The 21,915-nt window shown below is 34.3% G+C and overlaps 1 protein-coding gene across 1 annotated transcript in view; it reads right to left on the reverse strand.

Annotated features, from left to right (window-relative positions):
- Positions 1-21,915, reverse strand: part of tara (SERTA domain-containing protein 2 taranis) — an 87,138-nt gene that overhangs the window by 39,115 nt on the left and 26,108 nt on the right. The gene's annotated exons all lie outside the window — the stretch shown is intronic.

Raw genomic sequence — 21,915 nt, forward strand, 5'->3', positions numbered from 1 at the left:
CACACACTTTCTAGGTAGTATTTTCACAATAAACATTATTATTCCGAGGAACAGATTATAGTTTTTTGACGCGGCTCCTTTTGTGTTGAAATTTGTTTGTGAATTATTGTTGACTTAATTGCTTTTCGAGCGTTAAAAAATATTAGACATGAAAGGAAATATTCAACAAATGTAAATTTAGGTATTCGATCTGAAAATTCAGATTGAATACATATGAAGAAGCAAAGAAATAATGAAAAATCAACAACATCACCAGCTGAATTATATAAATTTAATGTTTATATAAATTGTATTATCGGTAATTTAAAAACTGGATTTAATGCAGCAAAATAAATAAATAATACATTCAGTTTCATGTGGTTATTCCTAAAATAAAATCTAGAAAAAACAGTCTCGAATCTATCCAGAAAATATTTTTTAAAACATGTCATTTCAGTAATATCATATCGGAATACATTTTCACCGGTAGATACATATTTTTAGCAGTAAAAAGATAAATTAATTGGCAGATTCTAAAAAAAATATTTTAACTGATATTTTTGAGTAGCGCTAATATGCTACTCAAAAATGTCTATGAAGCTCATTTTGACAGTTGCGAAACGTCCACTTGCTGTTCAAACCTAAACCTAACCTAATGAAAGTTCTAAAGTTCTATTTCAAATATTATTAATTATTAGTTCAAAATACAAACTTAGCCAACTCAAGGATAAGTAGATACACGCATTTAACATATCGATCCATACTTTGTCTGTTTTAAAATACAATAACTACGAACTTCTAATATAAGAGGGCTAATCAAAGTATATTCAAACCGAATTTTGGTCAATAGGAGAGCGCAAAAACAATTATTACTTCTCAGAAGGCAAAAATTCACGTCGAAAGCAATAAAATCGTGTCGGCGCCGTCGCAGTGGGAACGCTCGGTAACGAGCGTTCCCACTGCGACGGCGACGGCACGATTTTATTGCTTTTGACGTGGATTTTTGACTTCTGAGAAGTGATAATTGTTTTTTGCACTCTCCTATTGGGCAAAATTCGGTTTAGATGTACTTGATTCGATTTTCACTCGTAATATTGTTATAAAAATCATAGTAAAAACATTGCTAAAGTGATGAAAGAAATCGCGCGATGAGTCAATTAAGCTTAAGAATCTATGATTTAAAATTAATTATCAATCCGAAAAAATTCGAAATACAAAAAAGCAAAACTACTTGAATAATAATTAAATAAATATTTTTTGGAAGAAATTTAAAACAATACATTGACCTGTATTATTCTAAAATATGCAGCAATTTAACAATGAAATGCTTTTGTTAAATTCTCTCTACTGACTGTGATTTCTGAACAAAGAAAATAATAATTTAGCTGCTACTAATAATAAAAATATATGTATGTATTTTAAATTGTCTTATTTTTTGTGAATGATCGGGATTTTTAAATTTCTGGAAATTAAAAAGTATTGCAAAGAATATTTTTTCACGCCTCATAGGAAGCAACATAATTTAAAATATCAAACACAAATCTTTTGAATGGCTGAAAAGTTGGTAAAAATCGCAATTTGGAGCGAAATAAGGAAAGTGAAATTCGGTACACGGAACGCGACCATTTTTGATCAGCGGCTCAAGCGGTGGCGGCGGCGGCGCTGACAAGAAACAGATGAAGCGTGACATACGCATGCAACGCGTAAAGTGTTTGTTGTTTGTAAAGCGTCGGCACGTGCTTTTCATTCATAAAACGTCCGATTTAACACAATGGAAGCGTTGACCTTTGGCTGGTGCCGAACGGCCGAAACGTCGTAACGCACACGCTGCCGCGTCATAATAAGAATACACTGGTAAATACATAATATCATAAAAGCGAGACGGATCGGCACAATGCCGCCGCTTTTATAATATGTACGTATACATACACACAAAATCGTGTTTATTGAGTGTGAAAAGTGTCTGGTGCTATTTTCGGCGCGGCGCGATTATGTGCCGTAAAACAGGTAGACGGCTCTGGGATATCCCTCCATTATTCATGTGCAATGTTTACGTCGCAGGCTCTCAAACTTATCCGGGAGCGGACGCGTTTTTCCGACCGGAATCGTAAATATGTACGTTGTTTTCGCGCGAATGTGCTACCTACCTACGTGACGTGCGCGAATCTCGAGTGAGGAAAACGTAAGGGAAGACGTCATGTGGGAATGAGACGGGGGTAAGTCACACATTGCTAATAACTATATACTTTTGGAACAACGACTCGAAGAACACTGAAACGTATTATTTATAAGAAAAAAACAAATGAAAACTCTTAATTCATAAAAAAATTCCTTTATACAAACAAATAGCTTTCATAGAAATATCAGAGGAGAATATAAATGTGGCAAAATAATTGGACCACTCCAACATTTCACGTATTTTAATAATTTGCAAGCAACTAATGTAGGATATAAATGTTGTGGGTTAAAATATTTCAAGCTCGTTAGTAAGCGATGATTTTTAACAACAGTTACATATTGAACAAAGGAGACTATTCAGTGTGCAGCAGTTTGTGGTTCTGTCAAATTTACGTATTATTTTCTAATCTCTTTTTAAACTATAACTTACATCATAATTGGTATTAAATAGTAATTTGTATATTAATTCAATAGTAGTTAATAATATTTTTTGTGTAAAACAGTATTTTTTTTAAAATGGCCCAATGAAAAAATATTTCTGATAAAGTGAAAATTTTTATTTGTACTTAACTCATACTTATCGAGAAATCGCCGAAAAATTCAACGTGTCTTATCAATCAGTGATAAGAATAAAAAAATGTTAGCACTTAAACATATTGCATTGCAAAATAAACGCGTTACAAATACAGGCGGCCCTCGACTTTCGCACATTTAAAAAAAAAACATTTTTAAAAAAAAAAATATTAAATAAAATATAAACACGAGTAGGAAACGGAAAAACTTGTGTTGATACGAACAAAAATAAATCAAGGACTCATAAACTTCACACAATTCGAGACAAAGATGGAAATTATTAGACGTTCTGATAGCGGTGAATCTTTTGCTTCAATCGGACGTTCGTATGATACAAACAGGTCTACGATATGTTCAATTTTGCAAAATAAAAAATATAATTAAGAAATACGTTCAAAATTGTAGAAAATAAAGATATATTTCCGCAATCTTTAAAGATATGTTTCCAAAAAAACACAGCAAAAAAAAAACATGGATGAAATGGAAAATCTTTGTCATCGTGGATCGATGAGCAACATCAAAAAGATGTCCCTCTGAGTATTTCAATTATTCAAGCAAAAGCTCTTAGTTTGCACAAAGATTGGAAGGATAGATTAAAAAAAGATTTTAACAAGGTTTTTCAGGTAAGTAACGGTTGATTTTACAATTTTAAAATGAGGTATTCTTTTCATAATATTAAATTTACTGGAGAATCGGCTGATGCGGATAAAGATGCTGCAAAAGAATTTATTTCCTAATTATTCAAAATTATCGAAGATGGAGAATATTCCTCTAGCCAAATATTTAATGTAGATGAGACAGGTTTATTTTGGAAAACTCTTCAACAATGAAAAATATGAATGAAGCCTTCACGCACCTTGACAAATTTTTAAATATTATGAAAGATTGTGATCCGAATGGATACGCATATTTCAAGTGCGTAGGGCGATCAATAAAAACATAGCATGTTATAAAATACTATATGAAGAAAAGAAAAAGAATAGTGGAAAACAGTTAACTCTTGATAACTTATCAAAGGAAACACCCGCAAACCACACTTAAACGTCTCTTAAACATCTTATATTTACTTGATGGAAAAATATTTTAAAATACACACAATTTCAATTTTTTTACTTCCCTCGACTTTCGTACATTCAACATTCGCACACATTTTCAGGAACCAATTATGTGCGAAAGTCGAGGGCCGCCTGTATATGTATTTTAAATGATAAAGAAATCGAAATATCTAAGAGAACTTTATAACGTCACAATTAATAGATGCAGTGAAAAAGCCACAATGAATATCCACGATGAAAAAAAATGTTTCGAATGGGGCAAACAACACCGAGATTGAAAAAAATATTTTTAAATTATGTTTTTTTTTCAATTTGCACTAAAAATGCTATCGGTATTTTTTTTTTGTATGTTTGTTTCTCCGACGAGACAATCATGCGTACATTGACCGAACAATGCTGTTATGTGCCTAGGCAGAAGCACAAGGAAAAATGTATAAAAGGAGTTCAAAAATATTCAAGTTCAGTTTCCAGTCATTATTTTAGTCAAAAATTTTATAAAATAGATATTTTATAAAAAAATTGCTAATTTTTATATTTAGTAGCATGGAAAGGGTTAACTCGTACCTATTATTATTTATTCAAGAAGTTATATTACGATGTTAAAATATATATAAAATGCTATTTTTGTCATGAGGCCCGGAATCATCGTTTTCGCTCTCGACACAAAAATATACATACAACAGTGCGATCCTCGCGCCACAATTATGTAGCAATTTATTATCGGTCCGTTGCATTGACCCCCAACTCTGCACTCGTTAACGTCGACACGTGACCGTCTCGTGGTGACGTAATACCCATGTTTAATGGTTGGCCCAGGTCGGAAGCGGACTCGTCATTGTCACCGAGCGGCTTATCTTCGCATCCGACCTTATGTAATAAATAATAAGCGGTAATAAGCGCCCCATTAATAAGGCGATCGAGTCGAAAATGCGTAAACCAGCCAGACAGCTTGTCGCGACTTTGACGTTTATTGTTTTTTTATTGAATAGATTGCGCTAGGTCACGAATTGGCGCCCGTTTACATATCGATGAATAATTATAGCGATTCATTCATGACTTGGATTGTTTTTATCGTCATTGTGAATCTACATATATTTTATCGCTTGGATTACGCGACGATTTAATATCGATACCGTTAAACGTAAACAACCTGAATTGCATCAACATATTTGTATTGTTTCTGCATAGAAATATATTTGTGAAAAAGTTATGGACCGTGGATTATATACATATGTTACAGTGAAGTTATATTTTCACTAGTATATATAAATATAATTTTATCAACTGTTTCAGTGAAATCATATCACTAGTAGATACTTATTTTTCTAGAGAAAATATAATTTGACTAATTAGATACTGCTCTAAAAATGTTGAGAAACGACTATTTTCTGTTTAAGCCCAAAGCCTAAGTCTTTTTCACACTAAAAAATTGAATCCCACAACAAAGGGTTTCCGTTACATATTACAGATTTTTGCGGAATCAATCTTGAAACGACTTTCTGTTGTTCAAAATCTTAACTTTATACCATTATTTTAAACATGTCTCTATAAGCTATCTAATGATACATTTTTCATCACTCTACGATTTGTAGTTTAGAAGATATGAGCTATCAAAGTGTGACATATTTCGTTACATCCGAGTTCCGCCCTTAATATTCTCATTTTTCAAATAAGATTGAGTGTCCCTCGCCGATTGCAAGACGTTATAATAGGCAGTCGGACAATGCGTCCGATCGGAATCGCTGGCACGGGGCCAATCGCGATAATGGCTCATAAAGAGCGGGGCGACGATGAGAGCGAGATACCGCCTCATTACGGAAACAAACAATCCGCGGCCACGGCGCCGGCAGTGGGGGCGAAGCGACGGGGCGGCGGCGCTCGCGGGGCGACCTAATCAATCCGACTGCCACTTTTATTATTATTATTATTACACGGATCGCTCTCTCGCGCCGCTAATTCGACGTTCATTCATAAAAGCCGAGCCGACCAGACACGTGTATTAGTGTGCGAGAGTAACGTAAAACGCACACGTGCTCTCCGTGTCGATATTTTATTACATTTCCAAATAGAATATGACGGGGATTCCGTCCTTGGGCGCCTCGCGACAGTGAATCACATACACTTACAATAACGTCATAACAGCTAAGAACTGACTGCCAGATTATTTATTTTATTTTTTATTACAAATCTGACCATTATGAAAAATAAATAAAAAAACAAATATTGCACATATGAAACAGATGAACATCATTCCATATATATTTTTTCAGTTTCTTATTGAGAAACTGGATGGATGGTTCGTACAAGAGGAGCGTTCTCAAGCGCTGACGTTTTGACCGCAACGGGTAAGAATGAGGGTTGCGATCGCAACTCTTTAATGCACTCTCAAACTCGCATTGAAAGGTTATCAACACCGACACTTACAAACTTTAAAAAGTACTTTATTTAATAGACGCTACACCAAGAATGCAGTGAATTGTATCACAACGCTCCTAGCAAAATAATATAAAATACGGACATATCTTATACATTTTCTTTGATTTTTTCCAACAACAACACTTTGCTTCACTTATTTTAAGAACGCAACGAACTAGCATATCGTACAGAATGCGAATCACCAAAAATCTATTGAAGTGAACACGCTCTGCATAACGAAGCCGAGGAAATAAAAAGCATTTCTTAGAATAATCAAATATGAAATTAATGTTCAAAATATTGGTTATGGTCATTTTTTGGTTAAATATTTTATTCTCTTGACTTAATTTGAAATATGTTTTCAATAACAGATCCTGATCAGAATTTGAGGACGAGAGCCGCAAGAGCTGCGGAGTAAGAAAATAAGCGACGTATTATTGCGAAACTTGTGAAAAAATATTTTAAAAAGTATCACACTTTACTTAATTAAAAAAAATGTCTCATACACACACTAAAGAGTCTCACTTTTATAATTTATATTAAAACCGGCTTTCTATCTTGTTATAATTCACTAAAAATAGCTTAGCGTGTCTGGAACACTTTTGAAAAAAACATTGGAGTGGAGAGTGTTAAATTGTCATTAGAAACCACTAATGATATTTTTACGAAGAGCTTGTATGTGCCTTATCATATATCGGTGTAAAATACACATTAAAAGTTTTCATAATTTAATTTATACAGTAAACCCCAATAACACGGTAAATTGGGGACGTGCTATTTGGGTGCGTGTAGTTGGAAGACTAGAAAATATTTTGTTCAATACGTACATACGAATCAGGTGCGATATCCTCCCTTTGGCTCGCTCACAAATAAGTAACGCGCTGCCAAATTACCGTGTTATTGGGGGGTCTACTGTATATATATTAAAACCTGTTTTATTATCCTCTAATTCACTGAAAATGGATTAGAGCAGTGATCCCAAACCTTAATCGTTTGAAGTTATAAAAAATGTTGAAAAAGCATTATCGAAAAGATGACGACAATCTTGAATTTAAACACAATTTTACTTATTGATTATTGCGGAACAATTAAAAAATCTGGTAAATTATTTCAAAATGGCTAAAATTATATATATATAAAGTAAAATAAGTATTAGAAAATACTTATTTATGATTACATAATTATAAAAGATTAAAAATCGAATTTAGTATTATTAATTTTAAATATGTGAAAATGGAATATGTGAAAATACTATGAAACTAATTTACAAATAAATATGTTAAGTATGTATGATCAATAAATACACGTACAAGTAATTCACATAAAAGGGATATTTATATATCTACAACTCTATAAAAATTGTACAAAAAATACGTCAACTCATAGCGTTCATGTACCACACTCACATCACGAGTACGAGAAAGAATTAATAATCTGCGATTTTTTCAATTTCGAATTGTTACTCTAATCTGAACGCAACTATCAAGATGTTTTAATGACATTCATAGTTGAAAATAAAAATACGCATAGATAAGTAGAAGAAAATAATGCATTCAATCAAAGGAAAGATATACTTTTCTGCTGAAACTGTAAGCTATATAGATTATGTACTAGAAACAGTGCCTTTTAGTGACAAATCACATTGAAAATCTATCAACTCCATTTCTGATAAAGGTCCATCTTCGTGAAAAATTTTAATGTCCATTTTTATAAAATAAGTTGATTTTATTAAAATAAAAAAAAACATTGTTCAAACTGTTCTTAAGGAAATTAATTATAATTTTTCATATTGTACGTCTTGTAAGCTTCTTTTTCTAACTTTTTTTTTGCAAGAATTTTTTTTAACTTATTAGCTCAAATTATTCTACCAGAATTTAAAGTTTGTTATAAAATGATTTTATGTACATTAGATATAATTTTTCTCTTAAAGTTGAATATTTTGAATTTAGTTCATTGAGTTTTCTGCGATGTCTAAAAAAAACAACCGAAACTAATTAGTATCTTCAAGTTCTGGATAAGTTATATTAGGTTTCTTATAAAAAACAACTAATGCCGGTAGCAATTAGGTTAAAACGACGGAAAACTATTTCTTTACTCAGCTAACGTACTTCTGTAAATATACGTTTTGTTCGCTTCTATTTCTAGCTTCTTTTTCAAACAAATTGGCTCAAATTATTCTCCCAGAATTTATGTTTGTTATAAAATGATTTTACATTAGAGATAATTTTTCCTATAAAGCTGATTACTTAGTTCGTTGAGTTTTTTTGTGATGTCTACAAAAAAAAACAAAATCCTGCAACTTATTAGACATTATGTATATTATATATCATTTTTTCCCATAAAGCTGAATAGTTCATTGAGTTTTTCTGTGATGTTTAAAAAAGTGCAATTACAGCTATTTAAACTGTTCAATTTCTGGATAAGTTATAGTATGTTTCTTAAAAAAAAACAAATGCCAGTAAGAATTCCTTAAAACAAGGAAGAACTACAGATGTACTTCTGAATAAGGAAGAAGCTTGCCATGCAGGTAATTCAGCTCATCTGTTTTGAATATCATATTTGAAGAGCATGAGACTTCACTCGATTAATTATTTCAACAACAAGTTTCATTATATTATTGAATTTTAGATTTCACAGTGATTGCTGATGAATAATGCATCGCTAGTGATATCCACAAATTTCTGAATAGATAAATATTTTTTTATACCTCTAAATAAATTTCTTTGTCATAAATAAAATAAATGTATAAAAGTATTTTAAAATAAGAATTCCACATAAAATCATTTTTTTTAATATTCACGCCGCGAGCTACCGGCAGCTCGCTTAACACTTTTGAAAAAATCTTTGGAGTGCAGAGGGTTGAATAAATAATGCAGTAAGTCTGGAGCATCTAATGATATCCATGAATTTCTGAATGAATAAATATTTTTTTTGCCATACATAAAAAAGTGAATAAAAGTATTTCAAAATAAGCATTCATTTATTTTTTATTTGAATATTCACTGCACTTTTAAAAAAATATTTGTTTCCCATGCAGCCTCTCTCATGTTCGATCATATGTACCATCGAATCAAAGATATTCTTCTCTGATATTTCAATACAAGCTACTTTTTAACCACGCCAAGTAGCAAAAATTTCCATATTAATTTTAATAAATTATAAAAAACATTTGGAGTGTAAAGGGTTAATTATTTTTTAAGCAACTAATAATACAAATAAACAAGTGCTCTTTTTTGTATCTCCATTATGATACGTCACGATCAAATTCCGATAGCGTCAACGTTTCGACAATAAGCCTATTAAGGTGCAAAGGCGCAGATATAAAAGAAAAGTGATCGCGCAAATGTCAAAAGTTTACTCTCGTTTTTTATACGCCTGTCAAAAAGTTGACGGTGAAAAAATGTCGAGGCGTCTAGCCGGTCGCGTTCGACCAAAACATTTCTCCAAGTTCAACGATGCCAAAAACGAAAACAACAGACAGACTTTGAATAACAAATAAATAATTCACGAGTTCATTGGCATAAATATTAGGATACGCTCGCAATAAAAAATACGCTAATATTTATATAATAAATATTATGAAATCGTATGCGCCGCAACTGTGTTATTTATGGATTTGATTAATAGCCGCGCCGAATATAGAAACGTGCGATATCATACACACACGTACATACATACATACAGCAGCGACCTTTTAATTTATTTCTGTTTACATTTTTTCTGAACATCCCCGGGCTGTTCCGTTCTGCGCGACATTGAAACGAAAATAAAAAGGTTCAAAATATCGACGCGTTTTGCTCGGACACCTGTAAATACATATATTTTTTGGCCGTTCCCAAATCCGAAACTTTACAGACAGTCGCTCCTGAAACTGGCGCAAAGAGCCAAGCGGAATAGTCTGGCATTTGCAGTTGGAAACAAATTATTTGACCTTGGAATCAGAGCAGTCTGCGAACATCAGCTCTATTTCGGTGCACACATTGTTGATCTATGTTTAGATAGTTTGTTGTTCTGCTAATCTACCGTGTCGAACTTTTTGGAATGCACAGTACAGGAAGCAGTCGCCAAGAAGAACTTATAGTTGTAGTACAGTTATTTACTATGCATATTTGATTAAATGCTTTAGCTTGATAGATAATTAAATTATTTGTGTAAAAAGTGTTAAAAGCGTCATAAAACGAAAGGATTTGGGTCACTCTAATCAACTAAAAAAAGGATCAAACAGATATTGTTTTAACATTTAAAAGTCATGCCCAAACTGGTTTTACTGTTGCAGTCATGCCATGCCCAATATATTTTATATTTTCTGAAGCTATTTTAAATGACTTAATGATAAAATTTCCAGTATTTTATTTCATTAGTTACTCAGAGATACGATAAAAAGCTTCAGGAATTCCTAACCATTTTACATTGAATTGACAAATTATTAAAATTCGAATTTCCCCCATTGAATTAGTCTAGAAAAATGGTATGAATCTTAATGAAATCGAAATATTAAAAGTTTCGCCCCCTCCCCCTAATGGAAAAAGCTGAATGACGTCCTCGATTCTAAACTAGAAATTCTCGGGTTATATTTCAAAGAAAACAAAAAAAAACAACTCGAATTATACAAAAAACAAATATGTTATTTCAGGGTCTATATAAACATATATTTTTATCAGTGAAAATATAATTTATTTGGCAGGTGCTAGTAAAATCATTATTTATTCACATGCTTTGTATAAATGTTACAGTGAATGTGTATTTTTAAGGGAAGTTATATTTTTACTAGTGAAGTATAAATACGTTTTCACTAGTAGATATATATTCTACCAGCGAAAATATAATTTAACATATGCTGCTCTAAAATGTATATGAAACTCTATTTGACAGTTGCGAAACGTTCATTTTCTGTTCAAACCCAAACCTAATTATAGTTTTAAAACATTCATTAGGTCAAGTGCTAAATATTTATCTCAGGTAAAGTAAGTACAGATGGACGTCGCATCTCGCATATTGCTCTATAGTTAGTCTGCACTCGTTTTAAAAATATTATAGCTATCCTTACCGATATTACTACGGATTTTTATATAATATAAGAGTATTGGTTAAAGTATATGCAAACCGAATTGTGTTCAATAGGAGGGCGCAAAAACAATTATCACTTTCCAGAACGCAAAAATTCACGTCAAAAGCAATAAAATGTTTTTACATAAGCAAAGGGGTGATCTAGTCAAACGAAAAATAAAATATTTTCCAGGCTTTAGTGTATAAATAATAAACGGCACACTGCCTTTTCCGACTACCTCGCCGGATTAACTCGATCGACGGGAGAGTGCACGTGTGCACACATTACATACGTACGTATACACTACGTGGTATAACGTACATGGTATGTATGCATTATGCGCGCGTGCACTCACGTCCGTCCTTGAACTAGATAGTGGAGAGTGTATTTTTTACGCCGGCCGCAGATTTGTGGCCCCGTCGATCAATTAATCGCGGGCGCCGGGGATTCCCCCGTCCGTCGGCCGCACATTGTCAGACGGCGAGACCGGCTGTTTACTTTACGGCCGGAGGGACTTCAATTGATACCATTTGACACATGTCAGTTTTTAACGCGCGCGCGTGACGTCACAGATCAGGGCTATGTACAATTCATTAATATTAATTTAATTAAATATATTTAAAACGTTTAATATAAATACATAAATATGCAATTAAAATAGTTAATTGACCACTCACAAGTCAAGAGTATGAATTTTATGTTGACGAATAAAATAAGCGAGTGACTAGAAATACATTTTTAAAACAACCACGATAACTGATATTATTTGTTTGACTTAAAAACTGCATTTTTATTTATTTAACGCTTTGAATTATTGTATTTAACCATCTGAGCGGTATTGCCGTACATGTACGGTGATCGATCTTTCATTGTTTTGAGATACCCCAGTATATATTTACATATATAAGTGAAGAGATAATAGATAAAAAACATTATATTTATATAATAATTTGATTTAATGTAAATGATTTTTATAGAAAATAATACCAATAAATAAAACAGTGCAAAATAAATGAACATAATAAAAAATATTTATATTAATTTCATAAAAAAAAATTGAGAGCCTCTGAATTGATTTACAAAAACAGAATAATATATAAAATAAATTATTGAATCATACTAATAAATCAAAACAATAAAACGTTTTTTGTCGTATAGCATCAAAAAAACTAGCTGTGGTACCTCGCGTTAGTGAGGGACCGACATGAATCTCACAGCATTTATCCAATATTATGGTAGTACCAATTAACTCAATATCGTATACTTCTAGTTATGATTACCTACATATTTTTCGAATCAATTAGAAACAATATATCGCTCACTATTGTAACTAAAGTACTACATTATAACTAAAGTACTAAATGACTTGACGTCAATATTTTTCATCGATTTTTAAAATATAATAAATCACCAATTAAATAGTACAATGAGTCCTTTATGTAGGAAAAAAGTTTCAGTTCAATTCACTCACACCACAAATTAATTAAAATCGCATTGTCCTTGATTCGTCGAATTCGTCGAGCGTAAAAGCTGAAACGTAAATATTTACGTTTCGATTCACGGACGGGCGTACGCCAACAATTTCACCGACGATAAAAACGTTCGCAACTTTTCAAAACAAAAATAAAGTCGACTATATACATATACATACATATTTACGTGCCCTATCTATGCGTGTATGTATACGTGTGGGCTGCACGTATATAAATACGGTCTTCTCGTAATAGCATTCTGGCGAGCGCGAGACGAGGGAGTGTACCCGACGCTAGAGCTCTATATAAGACGCCGTCTGGCGTGATAAATCGATTGTTCATGTTTATGGAACCCAGTTTTTCTTTTAATAATCCGGGACTCTCGTAAAGTTCAAGGGCTCGCACTTGACACCGTAATACAAATTTCTCTCTGCACCGTGCGCCCGCTGTGGGCGGCCGGGTGGCGGGATGTATGTATGCCAACAACGGAATACTATACAAATTCCACAACTTGCACGTTGCACAAAAAAATTAAATGTAGTTTAATACATAGCCTAGTATATATTTAAACTAGGCTAAATATAAAAAAACCTTAATCATATGTCTCGTGATCCATATTATTTATATACTATCTGCTGATCATAGGCATGCTATTGCGCATAATTAAATTGTATAAAAATATATGAAATATATTTACATTTTTAAACATAAGTGGGAGAAAATCAACCCTTATTCAACTACTCAACTATGAATGAAATTTTAGACCATCATTCCAATCCGTGATCAATCTTTCATGGAGAGGGTTGCAGAGGGCTCAATACAAACACTCAAATACAAAATAGTTTAGTAAGTAATAATATGCTTCAAATATATATAATATTATTTTAGGCGAATCTAAAAATCTGAAAATCATGCTAAATATTTGTACAAAATTTGGCAACAAAACATTTCTGGAACATCTAGAAATATTTTATTCCAAAACATATGAAAAATCGTATTTTTACAAACCAACTATATTTGTTTTTAATTTGTATTCAAATTCAAAGAAAAATTAATTTCTTAGTAAAACATGAAAATTTTCGCTACAGTCAGTCACAAGACATATTAATATTTAATATTACTTACTCAGAGACAAAGCATTCAACATCGTCTTATTGCAATGTTTCGACAAATCAACAGCTCAGAATTCAATAAGCAAATAAATCCACATTTATCTTTTGGATCGCTCTGTAGAAGCGTATGTATATAGAACTCTAGCTAAGTGCGTGGCGCCTCGACGCCCTCTAGACGTTCTCGGATAACCAACCAGACGTGCACGTAGATATACTACGTACTACGTTTTCGTTTTTCGGGTAAAATCGACCTAGGCGAACACACTCGAGTGTCACTGCTACTACACATAGTACGACATATACATTTTCGCCGCAGTCTTGCGAAGTTTCAAGGCCGTCAAGGTGAGGACTTTCCGCAGGCCATTTCGAAAGTCGGCGGTTCAATATTGACTTTGGCTTAATTGGAATGCTTGCGAAATTGTTGGGAAAGGAACCATCAGTCGATTCATCGCCTCTGTTGGCTAAATATATTAGATAATGCTTGCACTTTTACAACAATTAGGCAACTAATATTATATTGAAAATAAATATAACATTTTTTTTAAGCTATAACAATGTGTGGTATTCTGTGAAATACTATAGCAAAATTTTCGGTACTAGTCGATTTTTTACCGGCCACTGATGCACTGAAGCAACTGGGCACACGCGCGAAAGTCAATGAAAGAAATAGTATTAAAATTATTTTATCAATGATTTTTTAATCTGTGTTGTATAAGATCAAAATTAAAAGTCTAGTTTAAAAAAATATTTGCAAAGAAATGCAATATAAATAAAATAATGCTGGTTTTGAAGATTAACGAAATGTATTGATTTTGTTTGGTACTTGTTAATTATTACGGCGCCATGCTCAAATTCAAGTATCCATTTTTCGCTTTTAGAATCTTCCGTGCAACGCATCATTTTTTGTGGAAGAAAAATCGATGCATTTCGTCAACTAATCTTCAAAACCAGCCAAAAGCAACGAAAGTGGCAAGCAACGTTTTGTTACATAAATACGTTTTAAAATTTAAAAACAGTTTAAAATCAGAATAGTGAACACCCCATGAATAACTCTCTGCAACGAATTTAACTAAAATAAATATTATATAAATATATGGTTTAAACGTATAAATATAGGAATTATTTATGTTCCGAATATGGAAGCCTTTTTGTTCCAGATTTTTTGGTAAAATATTTTATTACCGTGAAGCTTTTCTTTTTAAGTATTCTGGATATTTAAAAAATCATAATCAGAATTTGAGAACCAGAACCCCAAAGTCGCCAAGGAATATAAGAAACGGCGTATTATTGCAAAGCTTGTGAAAAAATTTATTAACACAAGTATAACACTCAATTTTGAAAATTAATTTGTCAAATAAATGTTCAATATATAAATTGAAGAATTATCGTAAATTAATATAAGCGCGGCGGTGGCCGGTATAAAACCGACCAGTACAGAATTTTCAAATGAGCGTTGCGCCTGATTTTAATAAAAATAATAAAAATATTTAAACGTCACAATATAAACAATATACAAGATAAAATATACGAATAGAATTAAATAGTGATATTATTTGTATCATTTTTTTTTCAATAGGCTATTTTTATTGATAGATTCCTGACAAAATACTTTGAATTGCTCTTTATAATAATTGATTACAATATATTATGATGTAATTTTGTGCTCTAAATAAGTATTTTTAATATATTAGTGTGACAAATAGATCAATTATATCGTTAGGAATAAACTAGATTATAATTATTTGCTTTGTTATTAAAAGGCAATTATATTCAGGTTGTAAAATGCTAAGCTGAATTGGCGAAAATTATTAGCTATTTATTGTTGTGGAGCCACGCGAAAAATATTGACAAAAAAATCTCGCTGCTAGTGTTAACTCTATAATATTTGAAACACTAAAAAATATTGCAAGTAGTTTAGGCATGCCAAAGATCGGCCGCGCTCTGAAGGGTCATTAGAATTGCATTGAAACAGATCGATAGATCTGACCAGAGTATAAAATATTATATAAAAATCAATAAGCTTAGGAATTGGAAAAATAATAGTACCAACCTAATGCATAATTCTGTTTCGCACGTATCGATCGTTGCTATTCTTGTATCAGAAATAGACAGCTCACGTTTCACTTGACCCGAAACGAGATCACTGTCATGATTCCGACTGCCTCAGACAAGAGCCAACATATCCACAAATCTGAATTACAGATTCCTGACACGCACACACACGTGTACATAAGACAAGACGATCTTAATGAGATCGTCTTGTGACGCGTTTTACGTCACACTGCCACGGAACCGGTCCGTGAAATGTTTTGTTACGAACCTAATCGATTTACATACACAATGTACACGCGAGCAATAAAAAACGGCATGTTTTGACATGCGAATGTCAACACATGAATGTAAGAGTAATAGTGATCCGGCGTCACTTATCTAGTTTTAATTTTAATTCGTGATATTGAACTACAAGTTTTTTTATTATACATTGTTAGGCGCGCGTAATCAATTTATTGGCTCAAGCGAGCAATTATCATTTAATCGTACTGCCCATTCATGCCATGTAATATTTTGTGTCATTGATGAATCGATCATAACGACGTAACTTTCGATATCAATTTCTTCGGAATGCGTATTAAAAAAATACAGATCATTCTTGGAAGTCAACTGAAAAGGAACTCGAATAACTTGTTCAGTCGTTCAATTATAACGAATGCGGAGCAGCAACAAATGGACATTTATTACCGCAACAAGTCGCTTGAACTATGATTTTTTACAGCAGTTTTTATTTTAATATACATATAAGGAATTGTCGTGTATTTATTAAAATGAATAATTCTGAGTCTAATCGACCCTAAAATTTTACACAAGCAATCCGAAATAATCTCAATTACAAATTTGGACGATTCGCCCGGGGCGCCATCGTTTCTGGCGGCGCTGTATTCTGCCAGAGAGGAAAAACAAGAAAACCCATCTTTCAGCTCGGATGTTTGTTATTCGCAGAGTAACCGGAGCGCGGTAATAAATAACGCGCGTCCGCATCTATCGGCGCCGAGGGAAGAAACGCTTTTTTCTAACCAGAAATTAAGATCGAAATGGAATGCTTTTGAATACTCGAGAATTCTAGCATCAGGTAAATGCATAACAATAACTCAATTGCCTCAGAAAATACAGAATAATTAGTGTGTTAACTTAAGGCCACGGTGTAGGATGTTTACTTGGAGTAGCCAAGTAACACAAGAGATATGTTCTATCATACCGCTAAACACACTGTCCCTTTCTACCCACTCAACCGTTGGATCATTGTCTATTCACTCGCTACTCTTCAAGTAAACATCCTACTATGCTATCATAGCCGATATATCAAAATTCAGGGCGTTTATGTTACAGTAATATAAAATAGTCCAAGAACGGAGTGTATCAAATCTATTAAAAAATTGAGCAGATATTGTTTTTCTCATTTCGTGCATTGTGCAAAATATATATTATGACTTTGACACGCCGAAAAAATTGCCTGATACATGAAAAGTGCAAGCCTTTGCCTCATTCATGAATTAGGCAAATTATCAGCCGAATGCGTGAATTGGGCAGGAATTGTTTTTCTTATTTTGTGCATTGAGTAAAGTAGAAGAGCAAGCCCGTTGCTTCATCTATGAATTAGGCAAATTAAGCCCAATGCATGCAGTGTTTTTCGTAACTAGACTAAATCTCATTTGATTAATCATCATTAATAGTATGTTAACAAACAAAATTGTAGCATATGGGGTAAAGAAAATCTTTAGAGAGCATAACATGCCTAAAAAGTGACTGTTGGGGCGCATTGTGGTCAGGCGGCATCATTTAATCTTACTTTTTTACGATGTAAACGATGAAGGTCGGATTGTAACAGTCAACGGTGAGCGCTATAGGCGCATGATAACCGATTATTTTTGACACGAAATCGAAGATATTGATGTGGAAGACATGTGGTTCCAACAATAAGTGGGTGCAACTTGCCATAATATTAAGTGCAAAGTTGGATGTTTTGCGGAAAAAGTTCCCAAGTCGCATTACTTTACGTTTTGCTGACGTCAACTGGCCGCCAATATTATGTTACGCCGACTAGCCCGAAACGTTGGAGCGCCTAAAAACCAACATCCGGCAAGATATCGCTCGAAATGTACGAAAATCACCAAAAATTACATCGATAATATTATTTTTCATAATTAATGAAATATGCAAAGATATCCTACATATTAAATTTGTGTTTTTTTTTAAGTTCAGGAACTGAATTTGTATTACTCTTTTGAATTTTAGTTGATCCCATTTACCATCATGGGTAGATGTAACAAATAAGGGCAATTATCAACTTATATTTAATATTTTTAATTGGCTGTTCAAATTTTTTTTTAAGAGACCAATTTGTATGCACCAAAAACTAGCTAGAAAACAATTAAATAAATATTCTACTTTGAATAATTTATGTTCTGAATATGACCTTTTGGTTATCTTTAAAAATATTCTTGCATTGTGAGATCATCGCCCTTCGTATGAGTTTTGGTCAGCATACTTATTTTTAGACTGTAAGACGATGCGATTACCCCTTTACTTAATGTTGTTACTACTAATTAGCATAATTATATAAATAGGGGAAGCATTCCTTCACGTAACGTGAAACCATACGGTCAGTCATCTGACCGATAAATAGTCGCAGCTATTGCGTAGAAATATCAAATATTTTATGACATATTCATGAATAAACATGGAAGCTGAAAAACTGAGACTTATAATAGAAGACCTCAAGACCCTCCACGTAACCTTCCGCGATGGATACAAAATAACATCTATAACAATATCTTAAAGATATGTGCTTTTTTAAAAAATAAGTATGAAAACTTAAGTTGGATCATCTTTATTTGTATTATTTATAATTTGTTTTTTATTGCAGAACTCAGGATTAAATTTATCATTTGTAATTATAGAAAAGATTTGAGAAACCATCCATATATACCGGTGGGCGAAAAGCCACGAAGGTGTTGCAATTTTTAATATTTTCTTATTGTATAAAAATAAATCAATCTTTAACGACAATGATTTTCATCTTTATTTATAATTCCAAAAAAGTCTACAACTATAAATTTGATTAACATGTATTTTGAATAGGTTATTAAGAGCGTTGCTTAGAACAGTAAACCCCCATGATTTGCTGTACAGATTTTTATAAAGAACTGAAACTGGAGTATGATCTTCCTTTATACAAGTCCGAAAAACTTTCTTATATAGTTGAATTGTGTGAAACGCCTATGATGATGACTAAAATCAACCGTAAATGAAAGTCTTTGAGGCAATTAAAAGGCCATGAGAACGAAGGGTACTGCGAAAAATATACGGTCCAACAAATCGTGACTAATTATTATGAAATATGAGTTGGATAAGTAGATTGTAGGCGCTGATGTGGTACGCATTGAACACTTCTTAGAATTGACTCAAAATATCACGAGGAAGACCTCGGAAAGAGGTAGTAGATAGCAGACACGCTGTCGCTCGCACCGCATTTAGTTTTGTGAGGCGAGAATATCGTGTTTGGTATAAGAACAAGCGAAATAAATTGCAACGTTTGGTTCGATTGGGTAGAAAGATGATTGCTTTTTAGAGGCAGATGAGATATGAGGAGGCAGGTTATTGAGAAAAGATATACGGTTCGATTATTCGCATCGTTAATTTAAGAAGAGCCTAAAAGCCTGCATACTTGCTGTCGCTCGCGCCGTATGAGAAAGTGTAAAATAGTAGGACTAGAGCGCAGTCGATTTAGAGGTAGGTGATTTTGGTGAAGTAGGCCACCAAAATGATATGGTTTGATGTAGCGGAGCAAGCAAAGATGATGATGAGCATGATCTTTTCATCACCTACACCAATTTAGTCCGGTCAATTTTCGAACGGACGGCGCCCGCATATAGAGATAGATCCGCGATAGAGGGAGAGTAGCAGTAGCGAGCAAACGAACGACGACAAAGAGACACCGAAAGGTTTCCACCGAGTCTCATTACGGAGCTATTGCCGGCGAGCGGGGGCGAGGGGGAGGGCTTCGAAGCGAAGACGAAAGGGGCGCCGAGCGGGGAGGGCGGACGCTCGGAAGAATTCCTTCATTTGAAACGCTCCAACAAACAGCAAAGGACGTTTCTAATTCGCACGATGGCGCGGCGGCCTGGGGGTGGCGGCGCGGCCCGGGCGACGTGTTGCCATGGCGACGCCGCCGCAATGGCGGCCGCCCCCACCCCTGGCGCGACCGCGGCGCCCCCGAACCACCCCGAACAGCCCCGCGAACGCCTCGCCCCGCGCGCCCCCTCTAACCTCGCGCAACCAGCCCCCCGAGCGTCAACCCTCTGCCCACATACAAACTCCAACGTTCGTAAGCCGATTGCTTTCGCTCGGTTTTATGCCATACACTAAATTATAAAACATCATTTATAACACACGTGATACACACTCTTCCATACGTCACTCATTATAACTAAAATTTTATTAAATCTCGATAGATCCAATTCAACGTATTATATAATCCATACTTATCATACACAAAGGGTATATATTTATATAAATTTATATTTGATTCTAATTTTAAGAGGGTAGTAGAATATTTCGAAATCATCTCTCGCCATTTCAAGGTTAATTATGTCGAATAGTTAGCGAAATATGTAGGTAAAACGAACAAATACAGGCCCCGTTATGAACAAAGCAATTTTCCCACCCCAGGGCGGCCGCCCCAGCCGGAGCGCCCGCTTTCCGCCCACCAGCGGCGGGGGCGGTCGGGTGGAGTTTGTTGCTACAGGGTCACCGCGAAGCGACTGCGCGATCAAAATTAATTATTAATTTTCATCATCGAAGTGCTCGCAGTGGGCGGTTACTACACATACAACACACACACTTATGCGCAAAATAAGATTGCTATGAATAGTGTTTTTAACATATTCGCATGAATTATATCATAATCATTATAGTACCAGATGATATTGGCACGAGTAATTTACATCACTACTCGAACATTAAATAGAATACAATGGTTAACAAAAAACCTATATTATAACCAGAAATCGTCATTAAAATATACATTCTCAAAGTTTTTATAAGACGTTTGAGGCGTTGGGCCTCTCTCATAAAAAAACAATCACCTAACAATAACAGCTGGCCCATACACAAAAAAAATAAGAGCAAAAAAGAAAAATCATAACATACTCCCCACCATGAAAAATAAAAAAAAATACGATAAATCGCCAAATTAGCTGCGGATATCGAATTGAAGACTAGTTCATACTATGATGACCGATTTCGAAACTCTAACTTGCGGTCCATAAGCAATATATCTAATGTGGCCCGCTTTGAAATATGATGAATAGTAATAATATCTTGCCCAAATAAATATTCAGCTTATGATTGATACAAATTTCGAAAATTTAATAATTCGGATGAATAAAACATTTTGCGAACACCCGTCGGTCCGTCGTTGGAAACTCTAACTATATCTACACAGTCAGCACACCAGCGGCGCACGGCTCCGAAATATATATATAATATATATACGTTCTTGTCTATACGTACGTACACGTATACGTGTAGCTGGCGCGCTATATACGAAATTATACGTAGCTTTCGCTATTCGAGAGAGAGCTGCTGCGTCCCTCTCGCACTCCCGTCCGGCTCTCCCGTGCGCCATTTACGGAATTGGATTTGTTTTTGCGCATTAGTCATCATCGTTCGGCCCTCTCTGTCGCACCCTCCGGCCGCGACGGCGCTCCGGAACCCCCTCACTCCGTACTAGGAGCTCCTGCGATAGGGAGCCTCCGACGAAGCCCGGAGAGCGCACCGAAAAGACGACGAAAATAATTGGTTTCGAGAGAGTGGCGAATTTCGGCTGTAGGGCAGCAACCCTATCCAAAACTCGGTCTAGGGGTTCGATATGCATCGCGACATTCATTCATGCTCTCGGCCACTTTACTTTGGATGCGCGCTATCAAATCGTGAATGAATTATTAAAGATGGAGGGGGGAGGGGTGCGCGCTTAGTTCCACAAACATCCGCGGTGCCACCCCCTGCGCGCTGAGGTCCTTTGTTTA

The sequence above is a fragment of the Plectrocnemia conspersa genome, unplaced genomic scaffold (genome assembly GCF_051122295.1).
Source record: "Plectrocnemia conspersa isolate PC_06_02 unplaced genomic scaffold, ASM5112229v1 ptg000008l, whole genome shotgun sequence".
Classification (NCBI taxonomy): Eukaryota; Metazoa; Arthropoda; class Insecta; order Trichoptera; family Polycentropodidae; genus Plectrocnemia; species Plectrocnemia conspersa.